Here is a 19,697-nt window from a genome sequence, read left to right on the forward strand (position 1 = left end):
TTGTTCTTTTTACAGAGAACCCTGAAATGTTCTAAGAAGAACCCTAGAACCAAGTTCTTCTTCTTCTTCTCTAAGTGATTATTTCAATACAAGATAAGAATATGTAGATCCTTTTCCTCCAGAGGAACAAAAGAGTTTTCAGGATCTTTAATTTTCTAATATAGTTTTTTTCTCCTGGTGTGTGTGTGTGTGTGTGTGTGTGTGTGTGTGTGTGTGTGTGTGTTAACTGTGTTTAGCACATTATATGGACCATAAACTTTTTAAACATCACATTCCACATTGTGTCTCCATTTGCTGTTATAATGAGCTGTGATGTTCCACTAGACTTTGTGGAGATTCATTCATCCACAAGGGTGTTAGTAAAGTCAGGTACTAATGTAGGTGAGATGTGGTGAGGAGGTCTGGGGTGCAGTCAGCATTCACATACATTGATGTTCAATAGGGTTGGAACTCTATAGCAGGAGATCTTCCGAACACATCCAACCCATGGAAAGCAGATCTTCATGGAGCTTTCTTTGTGCACAAGGACACTGTGGTGCTGGAACAGGTTTTGGGTCTTCCATTTGAAGTGAAGGCAAAATTTCATGCTCCTGCATCCAAAGACGTCCTACAAAATTGTGTGTCTCCAACTTTGTGGTAACACTAAGGAGGAATGGGGAGGAACCGCATATGGGTGGAAATTGTATGTTTCCCAATAATTTATTGCTCCTGTACTAATGTTGCCAATATATTCATCTAAATTTACATAGACTCCTCCCACTTCTGTACATATTCAGATAATAAATTACCCTAAATGAAAAACAAACTAGAACATGTACAAACTTGCTGAATGTAAAACTGGTCAGAAGGTCAGAAATCCTTCATTCTCCAATAAACTCTTGAAGAAGTCTTGAAATATGAAAAACTCCAGACAGATTCAAAGTGAAAATATTGAGCAATAAATTGAAGATTTGGAGCTGAAACTTACACACTTAATACACACACTCAGGGTAGAAAACGGTTTATTGGATAATAGAAAATGTTCTAATTGGAACTCTTCACCAAGAGGAAGATCTGAAGAACTCAGAGTGTACCATGTGGTCCAGTGTGGGTCTGAAATCATGTAGTAAACACAATAAGTGTTTGAGCTGCAGCACTTCCTCAGGTGTGTGAATTCCTCTAATCAGATTTCCTGCTTTTGTTTTAACGTATTTAAAAAAGAGAAGTGTGTGTGTGTGTGTGTGTGTGTGTGTGTGTGTGTGTGTGTGTGTGTTTGTGCGTTAGAACACAAGGTTATTGGGAACTTAGTTCTTCTAGAATTAAAATATTTAGTCCGTAGCAACATGAATGAAACCTGAAACTCATCATCACCATCTCGACCAGCCATTTCTCCAAACTTCATTAACTTCTACTTTCATTCATTAAAAGGTGTTATACTATAACAGGAAGTGAAAATGAATGAAAGCACAATAAAAAGAAAATGAAACCTGATAGGAAAAAGCTGAAAGATAAACTGTAGCAGAACTGCTCAGGCTCTGACTCTGAGCAGTGAAAGAGAGAATTTGGTGTGTGATCTCAGGGTCTCACTTCTGTCAGGAATTTTGGTTGAAAATAACTTGAGGGTTTATAAACTTTTATTGTGAAAATGTCAACTTTACAGCTGATCAAAGTCCAGAGTCGAGTTTAACTTTGTGACTCTAAAGCTTTTCCTGAAACAGTAAACCACTGTGTGTGTGTGTGTGTGTGTGTGTGTGTGGTTAACAGCTTGTCAAAAATCCAGTATAGAAACATCTCACTATAATCATAACACACACATAACGTCCTTCTGAGCTGATTGTTATTGCAGTCGTCCGGTGAAAAACTGTTCTGTGGTCAGACGAATCAAAATTTTCTTTTCTTTTTGGAAATCATTAACACCACGTTCTCCGGATTAAAGAGGAGAGGGACCGTCTGGCTCGTTATCAGCTCCCAGTTTAAAAAGCTGCATCTCTGAATGGGCAGTTTGTTCATTTGGTAGGCTCCATCGATGCTAAATGCTATATACAGGTTTTAGAGCAACAAATGCTTCCATCTAGAACGGGTTTTTTGTTTCAGAGAAAACCTGAAAGCTGACAATGCTAACTGCATACTGCATTCTAAAGTGAGGGATTACATGTTTCGATGCTAAATTGTTTATTTCTTAAGTACACCACTTCTATCTCCAAAACAGAACAGAAGAATATATCTTCAGCCTTTGTGTATGTCAACTTTGTTAGAAAGATGGTAAAGAACTTATGGAACCACTGACAGATGTTTGTGTATAAAATAAGATGGATATGAGGTTAATCACAGAAGAACTCAGAGGGAAGAATCCATGGTATTTGTGTGTCTTCACAAAATTTAATTTGTTAAATTAAGATGTTCTCATTGTTCATGTGGAACATCAGCAGATTTACATTTCTGTTTTATTGTGATGGAGCTGAAATGTGTAAGATCTCGCCCTTGGACTTCCACCACTTCAGTGATTTTCTCCGATGGTGAAAGTGATGATAAAAAAAATATAAGAAATTACAGATGAGTAATAAAACAGGATGTGTTTTTTTTATCTGTGGTTGCCCTGAAGATTAGATTGTGGTTTGTTTTGTAGATGAAGATGAAATGATAAAAAAAAAAAAAGAAAAATGAAGAAGTGCAGCCTCTCAGAAATGAGGAAGTGGGTTGAGCGAGTGTTCTACAGTTCAGAGAGTTGGGAGAAGTTGGAAAGTTTTTGATGAAACACTGCATCAACCCGAACTCCATTTTTTTCTCCTTCCTCTTTTCGTATACGTCACATTCACGACTCATGCACTATGTATGTGTTTGTGTGTGTGTAAAACATTCGGTGAGGAATTTACACACACACTCAGCATAAAGCTCAAAATGTCCTCTCTTTCTCTAGCAACATTCCATGTACAGTAGATGTGGTTGCTGTTCCTCTTACCAGCCAGATTATTGATTCTTTTTCTGTAACTGCATCCCCCAAAGTGTCTGAATGATCTGAAACGAGTTCATTCTTGTTTTCACTTACGTTATAGCAGCTATAAACACACTTTCCCTCACCAGCCTGTGTTTCTTTTGGGGCAAAGTGTAAAAGTGAGACAGGAGAAGGACAGGAAGGCCAAGGAGAAGGTTTATGGACATGCAGGTGGTTGGTTTGAAAGAGGCAGATTGAGATGGAGATTTATGATCCGGTGTGGAGACCCCAAACAGGAGCAGAAGAAGAAAAAGAAGAAGAAATGTTAATTCAAATAATAACTAATAAAAAATAATAAATTAATTTAACTACACATAGAGCACAGTGTTTCCTCACGGACCATTATTACTGATGCACCACCTGCTAAACTCTGGAGCGCTCTGGACAGGAAAACAGAAGATGCTGCAGAATTAAAAAAATGGAAGAACGTGGAGAAAACAGCGAGGAGCGAGGAGAAGCTTCATATGGAAGTCAGTTTTCTCCAAATAAAAAAAGGTTTGCCTAATTCCGACTATTTTTCTCACAATTCCGACTTTTATTTAGACAATCAGGCAGCGTCAACCACTCTCTATACTGCAAGAAAGCTTTACACATTGAAAATGAAAAAAAAAAATTAAGTCTACAATCAATAGAATGGCATGGTATCAAACTTAGCCTTTGATTCCTTGATTACTTTGAGACCCCTCATCCTTTTTTTTCCACGAAGAAGAAGCTGGAAGTCGCTGGAGAAGAGGATGGGGTGATGAAGCCCTGTTGTAAGGCTTCCTGAATGTAGACCTCCATTGTTGCGCACTCTGGGATGGATACCGGGTAGATTCGACCCTTTGGCAGGTTGATAGCGCTTTCCCATTGTCGATGAGGGTGTAGGCGAGTGACAGCCTGCTTGCTGAACACAACTAGGAAGGGGGGACCTCCACTTCCTTGTGGGTCTCTGGACTTTCGATTTGTGTTGAGGCCAAGGAAACTAGCCTGTAACTCTATAACTCTTAACCCTCTACTGCATGGCATTGCCCTCGGGCAACAAAAATTTTTCTTAAGCCCTAAATCTAATGGATGTCTCTTTTAAATTTTTATTTTGCAATCAACTAGAATAGTTCAAAAGTATCAAAGAACAATCCAATAAGTATCCATCATTATTTGAAGGCAGGACTTCCTTTTCTGCCACATGGTCACAGGAGCACATGGTGTGAGGACAAGGTAAGATTATTTACTTTGGAAATCTTATGTGAATTGAAATTAACTGTAACATGTATGAAGGCATAGAGAAGCTTTTTGTCATGGTCTAAAGATTTTGTTATTTTGCATTTTTAGAAAATACGTTTTTCTTTTTGTTGCCTCAGGGCAACGTTGTGCAATAGAGGGTAGTTTCAAAGGATGTTTTTGCTGACAATGTGTTTTTATGTCATCACATATTATGACATCACACATGACTGAATGTATGCACAGTATAAACCCTTATGCGTTTTTTAACACATTGCATTGCATGTGTTGCTGATATGATGCCTCTTGCCTGCTGGGAGGTAATCGATAGATTTTTTCATTGCAGCAACAACAGTCTACAGCCCACAAGAATGGCTGACTACAATGGGCTATACAAGATTTGGCCTTTCATAAATCACATCCTTACCAAGTTTAAAGAACTTCCTATGTGTGAGACGAGAAGTGTGGATGAACAAATAGTACCATTTAAGGGCAGGAGCAGATTCAAGCAATACCTCCCCAGTAAAACCAAGAAAATGGGGTTACAAATTCTTGGAGGACGGCATTCCACACAATTTTGAGATTTATACTGGGAAAGCTGCCTATCCACCTGAGCTTCCAGATGTAGGGGCAAGTGGGAATATAGTACTGCACCTAACAGAACCAATATCAAAATATTTTAATACTTTTAATACTTTGACAACTGGTTGGCGCTTACCCTATATCTCATGTCAAAAGATGGGACAGAGGCTAAAAGAGAAAGATCGAGGTCCCATGCCCTGCAGCAGTATCCACTTACAATCAGCACATGGGAGGTGTTGACTTGTTGGATTTGCTGAATGCCTTCAAGTCCCAAATACCACATAGTCTGTGCAAATCATAACATGATGGGAGGAAGCAGGGGCAGGGGCTCATGGCTCCCATTCCTAACCAGGAAGTCCGCTTGGACAATACCTCACATTGCTACTGGCGTAACTGCTCACGGGAAGGCGGAGCAACGGATCTGAAGAAACGCGCGATTACTTTCATTTATCTGTCTGTTTGGTAATTGATTGTGTTTTTTGGTTTATTTTAGACATTTAATACCAAATCACGTTTCTGAAGAAAAGCACGTGACAGTTTTAATTCATTACCATCCTAATAAATACTGTCAGGAAAATACTGTAGGTGTCCGTAGAGTAAAAATAATGTAAGTTGCAGTCTGTTGTAGTCTGCTGCGTTTTAGCGTAAATAAAAAAAAAAAAGGTATTTTAGGTTTGTTTATTTTTAGCCAGTTAATGCTAACTCGCGTATCTCAAGGAAATCATGTGGTTTTATTGTAGGGTGTAGAGTTTAATGTAGAGTTTTAATGCTTTACAATCCTGATGATTAATACCAGGAAATGTACTGTAGGTGTCTGCAGACTTCAATTAATGTAAGTTATCCATCTATTTAGTAGTCTGCTGCACCATAGAGTTTAGTTTAGTTTTTTTATTTATTTTAGGCCCTTATTGCTAACTCACGTTTATTACTGATAGCACGTGGAAATGAAAGGACTGCAGAATAACAGTGTCGTCAAGCTTGCAGTTGTTAAAGCACTATAGATTAGTGCATGGACTTTATGGACGCGGTAATCGTTTCCTGTGCACTTATTCCGATTGTCCCTGTAGATTTAAATCGTGGAATGCGCTACATAGGCATCTTAATCGTTACCACGCTAAGGAGGAAGCTGAATTACCGCCAGGTTTAGCCACATTCAGTTGTCATGTGTGTTCTTGCAGCGATGTAGCATCAGAATGAGATCATTTTAGTCACATCAATAACCACCTTAAACACAATGACACGGTTCCTTGTAGGTTTGAGCACTGTTCCTTTCAGACAAATGTATACAGCACATTTAAGTCACATTTAAAATAGGAAGCACAATATTTACTCTCTTCAAACCAGGGGACGTTAAAGTGGGACTCAAATTTTCTCTGAATTTGATGATGATGCATTGCCAGCTGAAGAGGAAATTGCCGAGCTTTTGGATAGTGAGGATATTGTCACAGAACAAAAAGATTTGTCCAAGACTGTAGAGCTGAAACTTGCGTCTATTTTGCTAAAACGTGAAAATTATTTTCAAGTTCCTAGTGGTGCTATTAATGAACTTATCACAGGTTTGCAGTACATGATCAGTTCTGCATCTGTATCCTTATCAACTCAAGTGATTCTTGATACCTTCCAGAAAAATAATCTTTCTGTAGATCAGCTTGTCATAAAAGAGCTCATCAGTTCACTGTCAACATCCAATTCTCTCCTGAAAGCCACCTCAAAAGATGGTCCCTTAGTCACTGCATTCAAGCGTGCATAATATTACAGAGAGAATTTCAAAATAATCAATCCTGTGGAAATTCTACATAACCTGTTAGCTGAAAATGCCCTACCTAACTTTAAATGTTAACAGTTCCTGATAAACATTTTAACACAATTTATATATCTTTAAAAAAAAAAAACACTTTGAGCTTTACTGTCCATTATTCCAAGTTGATATTGCTCAAAAAGACAATAGTTATAAAAAGTTTTAGATGATGAAGTACTGTGAACATTTTTTTTCTTTATATATAAATACATAAAATCAGTCCTGGAGCAATCCAGAAAAGTATTGGGTTAAAAGCCACATGTCTCATGAGTTTATATTTTAAATTTTATAAAGATTTTCATAACAAATGAGATTTCTACAAACATTTATCTGAGACTGTTTGAGAGACACCTGCTAAACTCAGCTGATCATTCATACTCTATTAGAAATTTCCCCACTGTGGGACGAATAAAGGTTTATCTTATCCAATCTTATCTTATTCATACAGTCTGCATAGTAATGAATTGCTGACCATTAAAGGCTTTTGTTCTACATGTTTGGGGCTATTGATTGATTGAGTTGGCATTCATATTGATGGCCAGGTAGCAGACAAGCTCTTGTATTACAGTCATGACCATTCATATTGATGTACGGCCATTCCAATCTCAACAATACACACACACACACACACACACACACACACACACACACACACACACACACACACACACACACACACACACAAGCAAAAAAACATAGCATGGTATAAAACTGTAAAGGGAGATTTATTGTAACTTACAGATGTAAAATCGCCTCTTTTTTGTTGTTGTTGTTGTTGTTGTTTTTTTGTGTGTGTAGTCATTTGTTTTGTAACACTATATTCTACCAGCCATAAATTTTTTTACTGGAAAGATGTCGTTTTTTATGTGAAAGTTATATATAAATATATACAGACAATACACTATCCGAAGTTCAGTGTAAACAAAAGAATAACCATCTAAAATACAACACTATTGTTTGTTTGGAGCAGAAATGATTTACGGCATGTTGTTCAGTGGAGCCTCATCTTTCCTAATAAACCGGGATTAGCAGCAGTGGATGTGTTTGTGACTCGTTATTACAATAATAATGTAAGTAGTTGTGTTGTTGTGTACTGCTTACACACATTCAGCAAATACATTCGTTATATGTTTCCATTGAAAAACAGAGATCTGAAATCGCTGCTTGAGACTTAGAGCTTTAGAATGATGTATAGTGAGTCATGTTACTCTTCTCCCTTTTTATTTCATCTATTGCTAATCATTAACACCTGAGAACGCTGGGATATCATCACACGGGCGCAGCGCTGAAGACTAATGGGTTTTAAAGTCACTGCAGGTTTTCCCCCAGATTTGGCCCATGATCTTCTAGAGGGTATAGTTCCAGTTGGGTTAGCTAGCTGCTTTGAAATGTTTACTTTTTTTTTATAAATATTTAAAAGCAGCCAGCTAACCCAACTGGAACTATACCCTCTAGGAGGGAAATATTTCATCTTTGACCAACTTAATAAGCTGATTCAAGAATTCCCATTTAAATGGGGAGATAAGACCAATCACCCTCATGTGCTTCCACTCACTTGCAAGCAAAAAAAAACTGTTGGGAAAAACGCACATGGGAATTGGTGTTTGCTGCGGGTAATACCATTCATTGCTGGGAAACTTATACCTCAGGGTGAACCTGCTTGGGAACTTATTCTTATTCGACATTTTTGAGCTTCTTGAATGTCCTGTGCATACAAACAAGTCTGTTGCATACTTGGATAGTAAAATGTCTGAGCATCACAATCGGTTCCAAGTAGTTTTTTCCAGAAAGAAAGCTTTTTCTAGAGCATCACTTCCTGGAGCATTATCCAGTGACAATTCAGCTCTTTGGTCCACCTCTTTTGTTCTGGACCATGAGATTCGACGCCAAGCACAGTTTGTTTTAAACAGGTAAAGTAGCTAGGCACAATAACTGTTTCAAAAATATCACCAAGACTTTGGCCAGGAAACATTAACTCATGGTTGGTCAATTTATGCAGTCATCCAAGTATGAGAACCCTCTGTTCTTTAATTTCAACAGTTACTCGAATTTCAACAGTTCCTGTCGAGGTTCTTTATGAAGACATTGCTTTTAAGCAAAAATACCCTCATGTATCTGCTGTTAATTTAGCTCAGACAGTATTTTCTGATGGCATAAAGTACACAAAGGGCATGATCATTGTGCATGGAACAATTAGTGGGCTGCCTGGTTTTGCAGAAATTGTGCAGATTTGTGTGTTGAAAGATGGAATTGCTTTTATAGCAAAAAAAGTTCTTCCTGGTTCAATGAACACTGTCGAACCTTTGAATTGGAACCATATTTAAATGATGTTTTGTTTATAGAGCTGGGAGAAATGGCAGACTATTTTTCTCTGATTACAAAGTGGGAGCTGTTCGCATGGTTACCTTAAAACACTTCATACATTCTACTTAAAGTTTTTTTACTTTTCAGAGTGAAGGATCAAACAAAGGGGATGACTGATCCAGCAAAGTTAAAAATTGTTCTTGGAGATGACTCCATGAAATTGACACTGCTCTCTGGAATACCCAAATCTGTTGAAGAACTTGAATCTGAGATGAGGAGACAATGTGGTGTGACAGGACATTTCAGACTGCAATATCTTGATGCTGATTTTGATGATTTCTTAATTCTTACCTTAACTGTGGATCTCCAAGACAAAGGAACAGTGAAAGTGTTCTGTTTCATCTGCAAACACTGATATACTCTCATCAACTTCACAGACACCTTCTTGCTTGTTGGTTTCTCCAACACCATCAGATGTTTCTTCTGTCTCATCTTCAAACGACACCAGGCTGCGGCAAACGGAGATCTTAAAGAGGGACTTCAGGATCCTGGTGGAGACGGTACGCAGCACATCACCCACAACGAGGATCATTGTGTCAGGACCTCTTCCCACTTACCAGCGAGGGGCTGAGAAGTTTAGTAGACTTTTAGCTCTAAATGAATGGTTACAGTCATGGTGTCGAGAACATAAACTTCTCTTTGTTAATAACTGGAACTGTTTCTGGGAGCGTCCTAGGTTCTTCCGCCCTGATGGCCTGCACCCCAGCAGAGTTGGAGCAGCAGTGCTATCAGATAACATCTCTAGGATACTTCACACCATCTGACTGGTAAGACATCAGGAAATCTTCAACTATAAGAACACGCATACTACAGACCAAATAGTTACAAGTTCACACACAGCCCAGTTTATAGAAACCGTATCTATTCCTCGTGTAGTAAAACCAAGAATTACATACACAAGATCCAGAAATAATCTTATTGCAGTTAAAACTGAAAAATGCCAGATAAACAAACACAACAAAGTTCTAAAGTTCGGTCTTTTAAACATTAGATCACTTGCACCCAAAGCACTGATTGTAAATGAGATGATCACAGAGAATAATCTCTCAGCACTCTGTCTCACTGAGACCTGGATTAAACCAGGTGATTATATGGGTCTAAACGAGTCGACACCGTCAGGATATGTTTATAAGCATGAGCCCCGTCAGACTGGTCGTGGGGGGGGGGGTGTAGGAACCATTTATAGTGCTTCTCTTAATGTTAGTCAGAGATTAGGATTCAGCTTTAAATCATTTGAAGTGCTCGTTCTTAAAATTGCACTTTCAGACATGCACAGAAAACTCGCTCTGGTCACCGTGTACAGACCCCCAGGACCCTACGCTGATTTTCTTCATGAGTTTGCTTGTTTTCTCTCAGACCTCTTGATCAGTTTTGATAAAGTGCTGCTTGTAGGAGATTTTAATATTCATGTAGATGATGAAAACGATGCCCTAGGATTATCATTTGTCGATTTACTAAACTCTTTTGGAGTTAAACAAAACGTCACCAGACCAACCCACCGTTTTAACCACACACTAGACTTAATAATATCCCACGGAGCAGACGTCACTGATATAGATATTTTACCCCAGAGTGATGACATCACAGACCATTATCTCCTACTGTACACACTACCGGTAGAGCAGATTAACCGTGTTTCACCACGGTATCGACTTGGTAGGACTATTGTTCCAACCACTAAGGACAGATTCATAAATAACCTGCCTGATTTATCTCAGTTTCACATTAAACCCATAACTGCTGATCATCTTGATGAGATGGCGAACAACATAGACCTTATCCTCACTAGCACTTTAGACACTGTTGCCCCCATCCGGTTAAAAAAGGTTCGAGAACAAGCACCTGCACCTTGGTATAATAGTCATACACATGCCCTAAAGAGAACAACACGTAATCTGGAGAGAAAATGGAGGAAAACTAAATTGGAGGTATTTAGAATTGCGTATAAAGACAGTATGCTTAGCTACAGACAGGCGCTAAAAGCTGCTAGAGCTAAACACCTGAGCAAACTCATAGACAATAACAAAAACAACCCCAGGTTCCTTTTCAGTACAGTCGCTAAATTAACAACAAATCAGGGATCTGAAAAATGTGTTCCATCACAGTTTAGTAGTGAAGACTTTATGAATTTCTTCACTGAAAAAATAGATAACATTCGAAAAACAATTGTGGCAGTTCAACCTCTGACAGCATCTCCCGACACAATCGTACTTACAACCACACAACTACACTGTTTTACATGTATAGGACAGGAAGAGCTGTATGATGCTATTATGAAAGCTAAATCAACAACATGTCAGTTAGATCCAATTCCCACTAAACTACTGAAGGAAGTGTTATATACAGCTGGTGAGCCTCTTCTCAATATTATTAACTCCTCACTATCGTTAGGTCACGTCCCTAAATCCCTCAAGTTAGCAGTTATTAAGCCCCTCATTAAAAAACCTAATCTGGATCCAAGCACGCTATCGAATTACAGACCAATTTCAAATCTCCCATTTATGTCTAAGATTTTAGAAAAGATTGTCGCTGCCCAGTTATGTAACCATTTGCAGGAGAACAATATCTTTGAAGAGTTTCAGTCAGGTTTTAGGCCCCATCATAGCACAGAAACTGCTCTAGTTAAAATCACTAACGACCTGTTTTTAGCTTCAGACCAAGGCTACATCTCCCTATTAGTTTTACTAGATCTTAGTGCTGCGTTCGACACTATAGATCATGATCTTCTCCTCGATCGCTTACAGAATTACATCGGCATTCAGGGACAGGCATTAAGCTGGTTTAAATCCTACCTGTCCAATCGTTACCATTTCGTAGATTTAAATGGAGAGCTATCCAGGATAATGCTAGTAAATTATGGCGTGCCACAAGGGTCAGTTCTGGGACCCCTGCTTTTTACAATATACATGCTTCCATTAGGAAATATTATTAGAAGGCATGGAATTAGCTTCCATTGTTATGCTGATGATACCCAGCTATATATTTCATCCAAACCAGGCGATACAGCTCAATTAGCTCGCATAACTGAGTGTGTTGAAGAAATAAGAGATTGGATGACCCATAACTTTCTGCTATTAAATTCTGATAAAACGGAGATTTTGCTCATCGGCCCAAAAAATAGTACACAGAAGCTCCAGCATCTCAGCCTGCATTTAGACGGTTGTTCTGTAACTACTAGTTCAACGGTAAAAGACCTGGGAGTTATTTTAGACAGCAACTTATCTTTCAAAAATCACATCAATTAAGTTACAAAAACAGCCTTCTTTCACCTTAGAAATATTTCCAAGCTAAGAAATATGTTATCTATATCTGATGCAGAGAAGCTCGTCCATGCGTTTATGACCTCTAGAATAGACTACTGTAATGCATTACTAAGTGGATGTCCTGCATCATTAATAAACAAGCTTCAGTTAGTTCAGAATGCCGCAGCAAGAGTTCTTACTAGGTCAAGAAAATACGATCACATAACCCCAATCTTATCGTCCCTACATTGGCTTCCTATTAAGTTTCGAATAGACTACAAACTACTGCTACTCACTTATAAAGCACTAAATGGTTAGGCTCCCATGTATCTATCCAGTCTTTTAACACGCTACAATCCGTCACGCTCCCTGAGATCTCAAAACTCTGGGCTTCTAGTAGTTCCTAGAATAGCAAAGTCCACTAAAGGTGGTAGAGCATTTTCACATTTAGCTCCTAAACTCTGGAATAGTCTTCCTGACAGTGTTTGGGGTTCAGATACACTCTCCCAGTTTAAGTGTAGATTAAAAACATATCTTTTTAGCAAAGCCTACACATAACACACATCACACACATCACATCATAACCTTGTGCTCCAGAACATCTGATCACATGCACATTATCAACTTGTGCTGTTAATATCATGAACAGCAGCTACGCTAATTCCTCTCCACTGCTTCTCTTTCTCTCCCCATCCCGAGGCATCCTGAGGTTTGGCCAGCTCCAGTCACCTCCCACCTCGTGAAGATTATGGACCTATGGATGATCATGGAGAAGTAGATGCCGAGTGTTTAAAGGCCCTGGCATGGAGAAGCTGATGCTGGATCTATGATGATCACAAATTGTTCTGTATTGTTGAAAGATTTATGACCAAACTTTTGATGTCACCCATATGAGGATGGGTTCCCCTTTGAGTCTGGTTCCTCTCAAGGTTTCTTCCTCATATCATCTAAGGGAGTTTTTCCTTGCCACTGTCGCCACGGCTTGCTCATCAGGGACAAACGCACACCATTCACCTTCACTGTTGTTTTCTGTAAAGCTGCTTTGAGACAATGTCTGTTGTGAAAAGCGCTATACAAATAAACTTGACTTGACTTGACTTGACAGGTCTTCATCCGCCAAGCTGAGGAAGGAAACATGGCCACCTAATTTTCCAATCCCCACATTTTCCTATGAGGTAGAGCTGGAACTGCAGAAAGCCAATGAAGACTTCTTGAACAATGGTACTTCACTTAACACAGACTCCAAGCCTAAACTAAAATCAGAAATTTTGAAATCCTTGGCGGCAGAAATAGTGAAGTACAAAGTGTACCCAAGGTGTGAAGAATATGAAGAGGTTGCAAAAGCACTGATAACAAACATACAAGCGTCCAGGAAAAGGGATCAGTTGGTGTTTCCTATGACTGGAAAACAAGTCTACAGTTTAAGATGGGGAAAACTTTAAAACACAAACAGGGTGAAAATATAAATCCAGCCAAAGTCAAAAAGCCAAGGAAGGCAGAAGTCAATTTCTATCCTGATTATCCCCCTGGAGAGAACAAACAAAGCCTAGAAGAAGAGCGAATAGCATTGCTGTCTGAAGGGCAGAAAAACGACATCTATCAGAGTGTTAAACAAAAAGTACGTTTGACTACAGAAGACATGAAGTAATCGAAGATGCACCCCTTATCATTGACTTTAAAAGCAGATGGCCAGCTCTGTTTTGTGAACATGAGTTAAATATGTTTGTATACATATATTTCTTTAATAGTTATGTGATAAAACCTGGTCATTCATTTACCTTTATGTGAAATTGTGCTTTAGTTATTTGTCAAAACAGAGTTGGTATAAATTCACATTCATTAAATAACCCCGAATGTATTTTTAGACATGAACACCATCTTAACGGTCCTCTTGTGTCTGTAGAATCTGTAGATCGCTGCCGAGTTTTCTCAAATCACCCTATCCCTAATCCCACTACTTCAGACATTTATGTCCAAACTGGATTGTTACACAAGCAAGTTGACCAGCATTTATCGAAGGAGAAGTTACAGGACATAAAAACTTTAGATTAATGGCTGCCATTGACCAGGGCTGTGATCAGTTTTTTCGTTGTGCTTGTGAATTATTTCTACGTTAGCATGATGATTTGCCATTACTTATGTCTCTTCTCTTCTACAGAATCCAGATACCATCTCAATGCAGAGAGCTTGCGTTCTCAGAGCACTTTCTGTGTATCTCAATGAAGACTACAAAAACCTCATGAATGAATATGTTGTAAGTATCTCTTCTGGTCTTTTGTGACTATATAAAGTAAAAAATACTAAAGTAAATTAGCAAAATTTGCTACCAGCATTTTTTTTTATGCAATTCAAATGACTAATCAGTACTGTTACTGTTTTGTATTTTGTAGGATGCAGACTTTGAGAATGCCAAGAGACACATGGCCAGTAAAGTCATTGGAATTGACATGATCAGAAGTAAAGATGCAGACGTCTCTGACCCACCTTCAGATGTTGGAGTCATTGTTGAGGGAGTGAAAGTTCTTCACGATCTTGGAGATGTCACCAAGCCTTGTCCTTTTCTTTTGGGAGTCATATACAGCATGAATCTCAGCTATCCATCAGAACCTTGGAGTTCTTTCAGAAAGTGTTGCTGGGACTTGATGCACAGAAACTTTCACACAAAATACAGATTCTCAACAACAAACTTGTTGATTGAATCGGTACTATTTCCAAGACCTGTGGTTTTAAAAATTAGGGGCCTGTTTTAATATTAACGTTGTCCTTAATAGATGCCAGTTTTTTTATGTTTACTTTACCAATAGCTCTAAACATCCTAAATGATTAAAATTGAATGCTGCAGCATTTTGTTCCATGCTGTCTGACTTTTCATATTGTTTCTTTTCACAAAAGTAAACTTTGTAATTGCAATATTTGAGGGCATTTGCACATATTTTTGTAGTTGTTGGAAAGAATGTTTCATAGCCAGGGCGCCGGACATAGCAGGTCAGCTTAGATTCTTAGGAAAGCACACGTTCTCTAAGATAGTTTTTCACACAGGAGCTAATTATATACGTCTTCGACAGTCAGAGGTTACTAAGAGTAATATTATAGAGGTGTGTAAATTAGCAAAGGCAATGTCCGATGCTGTAATATGCTCTGGCCCCATCCCAATGTGACGTGTCGATGTAGCCTACAGCAGGTTATGGTCGCTAAACTGCTGGTTGTCCGAGTGGTGCTCCAAAAATAATGTGGGCTTCATTAATAATTGGAGCATTTTTGAGGGCAAGGCTGGCCTGTTAGGGCGGGACGGTATCCATCCCACTCGGGAAGGTGCTGCTCTCATTTCTTGTAGTATAGGTAATAGTCTCAGAACAGCACTAGTTAACAAGTGACTGTCTAGAGCCAGGGCCAGGGAGCAGACAGACAGGCTAAACCGACCGTCTGCTGGCTGCAAAGAGTCGTCACTCAGGATCCACCATATTGAGACTGTTTCTGTCCCCCGAGCAAAACCAAGATATAGGAATTATCAGAAAGTCTGTTTTAGTAACCTGATTAACATTAAATTAAATAGGACTGAACGCACGCAGCACCTCTGATCTAAAGATAGGATTGCTGAATATTAGATCTCTCACGTCAAAAGCGCTGACTATAAACGAAATTATTACCGACCAGGAGTTTAAAATAATGTGTTTGACAGAAACGTGGATTAAATCGAATAAGTATGTAGCATTAAATGAGGCGAGTCCTCCTGGGTATAGTTAAATACACCAACCCCGTCTAAATGGCAGAGGAGGCGGAGTCACAGCTATTTATAATAATAATCTAAACGTCACACAAAAGACTAAACACAAATGTAAAACATTTGAAGTTCTTTACACCAACATAAAATATTCAGTGTCCAAAAGCAGGTCCAGTCAGTCAATTCCACTAATTATTATTTATAGACCCCCAGGGGCCCGACTCTGATTTTCTCATAGAATTTGCAGATTTCATTACAAATTTAGCTCCTTCTTTAGACAAAGCATTAATTGTTGGTGACTTTAATATTCATTTTGATAATCAGGAAGACTCCTTAAGAGCAGCAGTTGTGTCCATTCTAGAGTCAGTTGGAATTAATCAGAATGTTAGAGGACCCACTCATGAAGGTCCCCTGGTGGTCTAGTGGTTAAGATGCAGCGCTCTCACTGCTGCGACCCGGGTTCGATCCCCGGTCAGGGAACCATCCCCAGCCACTCTCAGTGCCGGTCCCAAGCCCGGATAAATTAGAGAGGGTTGCGTTAGGAAGGGCATCCAGCGTAAAACATGTGCCAAACCAAACGTGCGGAGGATCCGCTGTGGCGACCCCTAACGGGAGAAGCCGAAAGAAAGTTTGTTATAGGACCCACTCATAGTGGTGACACACTCTTGATTTGTTGTTAACATTTGGATTAAAAATAAAAAACTTAGTCATAATTCCACAGTCTGAAGCTATTTCAGACCATTATCTAATCTCTTTTAAAATTTGCCTCAGTCATTGCATTACTACTTCACCACGTTATCGTGTTAAGCGTACTTTCACGTCAGCTACAGCAGCGCGTTTTATTAATAATCTTCCCGAAATTACGATATTAAATAGATCTCCGTCAGACCCAGCAGAGCTCGACTGGGCCACTGAACATCTAGAAACAACTTTACGTTACACTCTAGATGATGTAGCTCCCCTTAAGACCAAAATGATCAGGGAGAAAAAATTAGCACAGTGGTATAATGATCATACACGCACCTTAAAACAGACCACTCGAAAATTAGAACGTAAATGGCGTCAAACAAAATTAACAGTATTTCAAATAGCATGGAAGGGGAGCCTCCTAATTTATAGAAAATCTCTTAGTGCTGCTAGATCAGCATATTTCTCCACCCTCATAGAAAATAACAAGCAGAATCCTAGATTTTATTCAGCACGGTAGCAAAATTAACAGGGAATAAAAGCACTGCACTCACATGCACACCATCGATAGGTAGTAATGATTTCATGAACTTTTTAATAATAAAATTGAAAACATCAGGCAAAAAATCAAGACGGTTAATATAAATCCAAATTATTTTACAAGTAACCCTGTAGACAGCAGTGTAATTATAACAGACAATCAATTACAAAGTTTTACTCCTATTCACGAGAATGACTTAATTTCATTAATTTCCTCATCAAAATTATCAACCTGCATTCTCGATCCCTTGCCTACAAGTTTCTTTAAACAGATAATTCCAGAGGGAATTGAACCTGTTTTAAAAAATAATTAACTCTTCCATTAGCACTGGTTTTGTAACAAAATCCTTCAAACTGGCAGTTATCCACCACCTTATTAAGAAATCTGACCTTGACCCATGTCAGCTGTCCAACTACAGACCAATATCAAATCTCCCCTTTATCTCCAAGATTTTAGAAAAAGTTGTAGCACAGCAGCTCTGCTCACACCTACTTATGAAGAACATTTTTTAAATGTATCAGTCAGGATTTCAGCCTCATTATAGCACAGAGACGGCGCTAGTTAAGGTGGGAAATGACCTGTTATTTGCCTCTGATCAGGGTTTTGTCTCCTTACTTGTTTTGCTCGACCTTAGTGCAGCTTTTGACACCATTGATCACACTATACTACTTGCTAGACTTGAGAACGTTTTTGGAATAAAGGGAACGGCTCTCTCTTGGCTCAGGTCTTATTTGACTGATTGCTATCAGTTTGTTAATGTAAATGGTGAGTTCTCCACACTCTCTGAGGTAAAGTTTGGTGTTCCTCAAGGATCTGTCTTAGGCTCACTGCTTTTCTCTTTATATATGCTGCCTCTTGGTGAAATCATTCATAAACATGGGATTCGCTTCCATTGCTATGCTGATGATACACAGCTGTATATTTCAGCAAAGCCAGATGAGAGAGATCAGCTTAACAATGTTGAGAAGTGTGTAAAGGACATTAGACAGTGGATGCTTGATAACTTTCTTCTGATCAACTCAGATAAGACGGAAGTACTTTTACTAGGACCACATGCAGCTAGAAGTAAACTTTCTGATTACCTAACATCTCTGGATGGTGTTTCTGTTTCAGCGTGTACGGCTGTCAAAGACCTTGGTGTGATTATTGACCCGAGTCTTTCCTTTGAGGCTCACGTGAATAATATCACCAGGATCGCATTCTTTCACCTTAGAAATATTGCTAAAATTAGAAATATGATGTCGTTACAGGATGCAGAAAAACTAGTTCATGCTTTTGTTACTTCTAGATTAGACTACTGTAACGCTTTACTGTCTGGGTGTTGGAGTAAGTGCAGAAATAAGCTTCAGTTAGTTCAGAATGCAGCAGCAAGAGTCCTCACTAGATCTAGGAAAAAGCCTTTTATCAGTAGCTCTTTCTTAGGTAAAGGCTCGGATCTGGAGGGAGCATATTTGTATGCTGTCGTCTCCTCACATTCACACGTTAACTCGGGTTTGTTGATGGTGGTGTGGTGGGTCGTCTCTTATCCCAGAGATCCCTCATGTCTGTGTTACCTTCTGGTTCTCCCTTTTAGTTATGCTGCCATAACGAGTCTTGCCGGAGTCCAAACTGCACAGTGACTTTAACTTTCATACACCAATAGGGACACTTAATAATCCATATCCTTCTCCTCCCGTCACCCTCTCTCTCTCTCTCTCTCTCTCTCTCTCTCTCTCTCTCTCTCTCTCTCTCTCTCTCTCTCTCTCTCTCGGTCGAGTTAAACATGCTCCTGAGGCTCCAGTGACCACTGTTCCTGCCCCTCTCCCCTCCGTGGATCTTCACACTTCTGTGCAGCTTGGGACGGTCTCTCATCAACACCTTGGGTGGTTCCATGTAATTCCGGAGTAGAACGGGTGCTTTAAGGATGGATTGGACTGTAGTTGGTGTCGGTGGTCTGCTGCACTGACTCAGGAGTGCAGTTTGCTTCTGATGGTCATCACTGAACCCTGCAGCATTGTATATCTGCTTTAAATGGACATTTGGTGCAACCCAGATGAGGATGGGTTCCCTCTTGAGTCTGGTTCCTCTCAAGGTTTCTTCCTTATGCCATCTTGGGGAGTTTTTCCTTGCCACAGTTGCTCATCAGGGACAAACGTACTTACAAAGAACATATTTACATTTAATCACCACATAATCTGTGTAAAGCTGCTTCGAGACAATGTTCATTGTTAAAAGCGCAATACAAATAAAAATGAATTAAATTGAATTGAATATTTACCCGAAACTGTGACTTTTGTCTGTTACAAGATTGTTTACTATTGAAATTATGATGCTGTGGTTGAATTGTTTTAAAGCACATATATCTGGGGAGTATTGCAGGACCTTGCGAAAAAGAAATGTTTTGTTTCTGGAAATGTGCTTGTCATTATTACACGTGTAGTTATACAAGTGAAAAAATAAATTAAATTAAAAGTAAATTAAACTTGTTGAACAATTATAAATGTAACATATTATTAAGTAAAACATACATATAGCTAATGTGTAATAGTGACAAATCTAAATGGTTTGGATTTACTTAAATGTTATTTCAGCTTTACTTAAATTTATTTCGT

General features: G+C 39.0%; 1 long non-coding RNA gene across 1 annotated transcript; it reads left to right on the forward strand.

Annotated features, from left to right (window-relative positions):
* Positions 1–13,976: 13,976 nt before the first annotated feature.
* LOC310718418 lies at positions 13,977–14,927 on the forward strand. Its single transcript, XR_014531149.1, has 3 exons — positions 13,977–14,230; positions 14,323–14,411; positions 14,548–14,927. It is a non-coding gene; the product is annotated as an uncharacterized lncRNA (long non-coding RNA).
* The last annotated feature ends 4,770 nt before the right edge of the window (positions 14,928–19,697 follow it).

The sequence above is a fragment of the Silurus aristotelis genome (assembly GCF_946808225.1).
Source record: "Silurus aristotelis genome assembly, chromosome: 2".
Taxonomy (NCBI): Eukaryota; Metazoa; Chordata; class Actinopteri; order Siluriformes; family Siluridae; genus Silurus; species Silurus aristotelis.